The sequence below is a fragment of the Myotis brandtii genome, unplaced genomic scaffold, assembly GCF_000412655.1.
Source record: "Myotis brandtii unplaced genomic scaffold, ASM41265v1 scaffold7, whole genome shotgun sequence".
In the NCBI taxonomy this organism is placed as follows: Eukaryota; Metazoa; Chordata; class Mammalia; order Chiroptera; family Vespertilionidae; genus Myotis; species Myotis brandtii.
In genome coordinates this window covers 1,295,165-1,300,820 of record NW_005370740.1, presented here as the reverse complement: position 1 = coordinate 1,300,820, position 5,656 = coordinate 1,295,165, and the positions used below count along the sequence as shown (strand labels likewise).

General features: G+C 39.6%; 1 pseudogene; it reads left to right on the top strand.

Moving 5' to 3' along the window:
- The window catches only part of LOC102244891, a 16,964-nt pseudogene extending 13,026 nt beyond the window's left edge, over window positions 1-3,938 (top strand).
- The last annotated feature ends 1,718 nt before the right edge of the window (window positions 3,939-5,656 follow it).

Sequence of the window (5,656 nt, the reverse complement as noted above, 5' to 3'; positions counted from 1 at the left end):
GGGTGGGGGTCCCCACTGGGGTGCCTGGCCAGCCTGGGTGAGGGGCTGATGGCTGTTTTCAGACTGACCAAGCCCCCCGGCGACCGAAGCTTCCAGCCTTTCCTTTTTTTGTTTTGTTTTTTTTATTCGCTCCAGCTCCATGGCCATGGCAGCTGGAAGCAGGTATCTGGGGTTTATTTACCTTCTATAATTGAAACTTTGTTGCCTTGAGAGGAGGCAGCAGCCGGCCGGGAAGCTTGGCTTCTTCCATCGTTGGGGCAACCAAGTCTCCTGCTTGCTCCAGCTCCGTGGCTGCCGGCCACCATCTTGGTTGGATAAATTTCCATATAGTCACTCTGATGGGCATGGCTTAAGGCATAGTGCAGGTATGGTCAATTTGCATGTTTGTCTATTATTAGGTAAGATTTATTTCTCATCCAGGATGCTTCTGAGCCACCTTTCCAGATACTGAATTAAGTATCCTTGGATTGATGTGCTTCGAATTTGAAACTAATTTTAGTTTAAGCTCAAATAAAGTGATTAGGGAGATAAAGATACCTCCAAAATATAAATTCATCCCATTACTAAACAAATACATTTTGGGTTACCTAATTTAGCACGTACTTTGTATTGCTTTGTAATTTACAAACAAACACCAGTATATTCCTGTATTTGAGTTCTTGCTTAAAACCCTCCAATGGTCCTGGATGGTGTGGTTCAGTGGTTAGAGTGTCACCCCTCAGATCAAAGGGTCTTGGGTTCAATTCCTGCTCAAGGGCAGGTACCTGGGTTGTGGGTTCTTTTCCTGCCCCCAGTCAGAGCGTGTGTGGGAGGCAACCAGTTGATGTGGCTCTCTCACATAGATGTTTTCTCTCTCTCCCCCTTCCACTCTCTCTGAAAAACCAATGGAAAAAAAATATCCTCAGGTGAGGATTAAACAAAAAATAACCCTCCAGTGGTTTCTTGCATTTAGAATAAATTGTAAATTCATTAACATGAATAGTAGGGTCCCCACAAAATCTTTCTGTTTTCATGGTCTGATCAGTTATTTTTCTCATGAAGTCTCTGGGCCCCTTAAGGCCTTTGTACCAGCTGTTTCCTCTCTTTGAAAGGCATGGGGATATGTGCCCTGTTCCTTGCTGTCAAATCTCAGCCCAGATGTCATTTCAGTGAAATCTTCCATGATTACCCTATCTATCTATATGGCTTGTTTTAGTAATTTAAAATGAAGTAGAGAAAACAATACAGTGAATTTCCATCACCCAGCTTTAAAAATTGTTAACATTTCATGTTCATAATCACCTAGTTTAAAGTAGTGCTCCACAACTCTTCAATTTTCTTTTTCTGCAGTTACCTTGTATAATGTATTTGTACCTCCCTAGCCCTGCACACTGTAAATTTCATGGAGTTAGGTACACATTCACTCTTGACTCCCCAGTACCTGGAATTGTCCATGTACATAGTAGATACTCAATAAATATTTACTGAATGAATGAAATAAACTTCCTAAAAGCAGGAACAATGTTTATTCATATATTTTTTTAAACCAGTACTGACCCTCTTTTTAAATTTTTTTCCATCACCATTTATTCCCCCTATATCCTCTTCCACCTCCACTCAACCCTACTACCAATCACCACATCTGTGTTAAGTTCTTTCTCTTTTTTGCTGAATCTGCACATTTGTATTCTTAACTGTGCCTAGTAAAGAACAACTTCACACATACTGGACATTTAGTAAATATTCAGTCTGGTATTTTTTATTTTTCTAAGTCACTGCTCCTCTCTACTGACAATAGATTTGTTTACATAATCCCCTTCAGGATTTCTCTAATAGAAGGGAGGAGAGTATACTTTTCTTTCATTTACTTTCTGATCACCCTGCTTATATAAGAACAGGCTTCTTATGGATTGGTGATTTTTTTCTTTTTCCCCTTACCAGATTCACTTGTTTTTTTAATCCTCCTTGTTGTCTGTTCATAGGTAATTCCTAACACATTGTGGAAGCCTGGCTTTATCTTTCCTTTCTCTGATCTATTGTTTCTAGAACTATAGAAAATGAGATGTGGAAAGGATGTTTGGGATCATTTAGGTTTAATTCATAGTTTTACAGGTGAGGAGATTGCCCAAGGTCATACAATAAGCAATGGGTTGAATTGGGATTAGGCCCAGTAGAGCCAAACCTAGCAGTTAATAGTAGGCCAAATCTTAATCTTTTTTTTCCCCATTGTTTTCTATTTATGAGTTTTGTTTATCAATTAAATTCCTTGTAATCTGTGACCATGTTTTTTTCTTTTTTAATACCTTCCATAGGTTTTAGTACTAGCCACAGAGTAGTATTTATTTTGGGGTTAAGAGAGTAATGAGAAGGCATTGTGTTTTTGCAGTATTGGAAAATAAATTCAATATGATATTTCTACCTGCCTTATGGAAAGAGATACCTGGAGGGCAAATCTTGATTACTTGTGCAATGGACATATAAAAAGAATTGGAAATGGAACAGATGACATGAAGAGGATTACCAGAAGGTTGCAGATGGTGTCTTTGCACTTTGGAACAAGTCCCTCAGTTCCTGCTGTCCAAGCCAGTGTGAAAGCTCCATCTGGATCTTCCCTGAGTACAAGAATGTGAAGTCATGGCCATAGGATTTAAAAGCTGGGTTTTGATGAAAGTAATTGTCAGGTTGGATAGACTTGAAAATGTTAGAGACAAGATGTGAGGAGATGAAGACTTGGTTTAGGTAGGTCCTAATGTATGACTTCTCTTTCCATTTATCTAGTAAAATCCAAATCATTGGCACCTTGGTTCCTGTTTTTATTCTTTTTTATCAAAAAGAAAACTTAAGCCCTGGCCAGTGTTGCTCAGTTGGTTGGAGTGTTGTCCCATGCATCAAAGGGTCTTCGGTTTGATTCCAGATAAGGACGCATACCTAGGTTGTGGGTTTGATTCCTGGTTGGGGTGCATATGGGAGGCAACTGATCCATGTTTCTCTCTTACCTCAATGTTTCTCTTTCTTCCTCTCTCTTCCTTTCTCTCTAGATTCAATGAAAAACAGCCTCTGGTGAGGATTAAAGAAAAGGAATAGTTAAGTATAAATGTAAAAATTTAAAATAATACTTTTTCTCTCAAAAAAAGTTGATTGTAGCTCTTTTCCATCTTACAAAATAGTGAGTGGAAAAGCCGAGAAGCTGGATACTAAGGAGAAGAAACATAAAGCCAATAAGGCTAATGCTGGTGGCAAGGTTAACAAGGGTAACCTCAAGGCCAAGATGCCTAAAAAGGGAAAGCCCCAAGGCAGCCAAAACTGTCCTAGTCAGAGGAATTGTTAGATATTCCCGATCAATTGTGTGTTCCTGAAAGGCCATGCACTCAAGGAAGTATTCAAAAGCTAAATCTAGAATTGAAAAGAAAAAGAAGAAAGTTCCTGCTACTGTCACAACACCAGTTTGTGGTGGGTGACAAGAATCGTGGTACCCAAGTGGCCAAACTTTGCAAAATGCCTAGATATTATCCTACTGCAGATGTGCCTTGAAAGCTATTGAACTGTGGCAAGAAACCCTTAAGGCATCACTCCTGGAACCATTCTGATCATCCTTATTGAGCACCACAGAGGCAAGAGGGGTAGTTTTCCTGAACGAGCTGAGCAGTGGCTTGCTATTTGAGACTGGACCTTTGTCCCTTAATTGAGTTCCTCTGCGTAGAACACACCAGAAATTTGTCATTGCCATCTCTACCAGAATTGATATCAGTGGTGTGAAAATACCCAAACATCGTATAGATATTTACTTCAAGAAGAAGCTGCACAAGCCCAGACACCAGAGGTTGAGATGTTCAACACAGAAAGAGAAATACAAGATTACAGGGCAGCCCAAGGCTGTTCAGAAAGCCATGGATTTGCAAATTCTGCCAAAAATCAAAGCAGTTCCTCAGCTCCAGGGCACTGTTGGCTTTCACAAATGAAATTTATTTTCACAAACTGTTCTAAATTCCTTTTGAAGAACCTAATTAAACACCTGATCTGTTTTTTTAAAAGGTTGATTTAAACTTCAGAAAATTGAGATAAGAAAAAAGAAAAGAAAATGGTTATTTATAATTAGTTATTTTGAGCCTAAATAGACCTATTTATATATGCAAACACAATTTGAAAATACGTGGTATTGTAATAACATTTGTTTTATTTCCTTTTAAAAGTAATATATGCACTGGCCGGTTTTGCTCAGTGACCTAAAGGTCTCAGTTTCGATTCCCGGTCAAGGGCACATACCTTGGTTTCAGGTTCAATCCCCGGTCCCAGTCAGGGTAAGAATGGGAGGCAATTAATCCATGGGTCTCTAACACATTGATGTTTCTCTTTCTCTCTCACTCTCTTCCCTTCCTTCTCTCCCCTTCCACTCTCTCTAAAAATCAGTGGGGAAAATATCCTCACTACTCATGTGAGTATTTAAAAAAGAAAGAAAGAAAAAGTAATATATAATGAATATTTTTTCATATTATGAGCACCTATACTATCATTATAATCAGATATGGCTATGCCATTGCTTATTTATCCACTTTCCTATTGGACATCTAGGTGTTTCTCAATCAATATTATTTATATAAACGTAACAGTGCTAAGATGACATCTTTGTATGTATGTGTACAAGAAAAAATTCATGGTGAATTTTTGTGCTCAAGATTCTGTAGTAGGTTTTTAAATATAAATATAAATATAAATATATATATAATCTACTTACATAAAAACCCTGGGTGGTGTTCAGCACGACCAGAAGAACCGCGACCAAGTGGAAGGAAGTCAGTCCTGCAGGGATTGTCTTGGCAACAGCTGCGCCCTTCCCCAAGCTGTTTCCCAGAGCTGTTTCCTGTAAGGACGGGGTTTGAGGCAGGAACCCGCCCTGGGAGCGTGGAGGCATATCTTTATAAAGTGTGCCCGCAGCTGAAAGGCTTAGAAAAGACAGACAAGAGAATGAAAGCCAGGTCTCCGTGGGACGCTGCTTCTCTGAGAGACAGCGACCACGCCCACAGCCATGCCTTTATTTTATAGCAGATGCTACGAGGCAAAGTAAGGGAGTGACCAAGATGTTTACAACATTCCCCTGGGTTTCAATCCTACTCAACTACGTGCACCTGAACTCTTATCAAGCCTACATCACTCAGGCACGTGGGGCCATGTGTTCGGGTCATAGGTTAAAGCTTACAACTACAGTTGTTGGCTATAATTGTGCTGGGAGTGCCCTGCCCTCCAAGCTGGGACTTGCACGTGGCAATGAGAGGACTGTGCCCTCTCATCAGTATAAGGCTTGAACCTGTCCAAAACACTGCAGCGGCTTCCCACAATAAAGTTTTAATTCTGTTTCTTTGTTACTAATGTTGTGGCCCCACCCCCATAACAAACAGTTTCCGGAGGATGAGGCCCAGGAATCAGGCTTTTAAAAAGATTCCCAGGTGATTCTAATATGCAGCCAAGGTTGAGAACCACTGCTATAGATAATATTAAACATATATCTAAAACATACAACTCTTTGTCCAAAAAATGAGCATGTTCAAAAATTAAATGAAGAAAATTTGGATATACTCGATGGAGATTTTCACACATATTTGAGTGATGATTCCATTGATTCCACAGATGATGCTGAAAAGGAAAATTTTCCCATCGAATTTCTTAATAGTATTACTCCTTC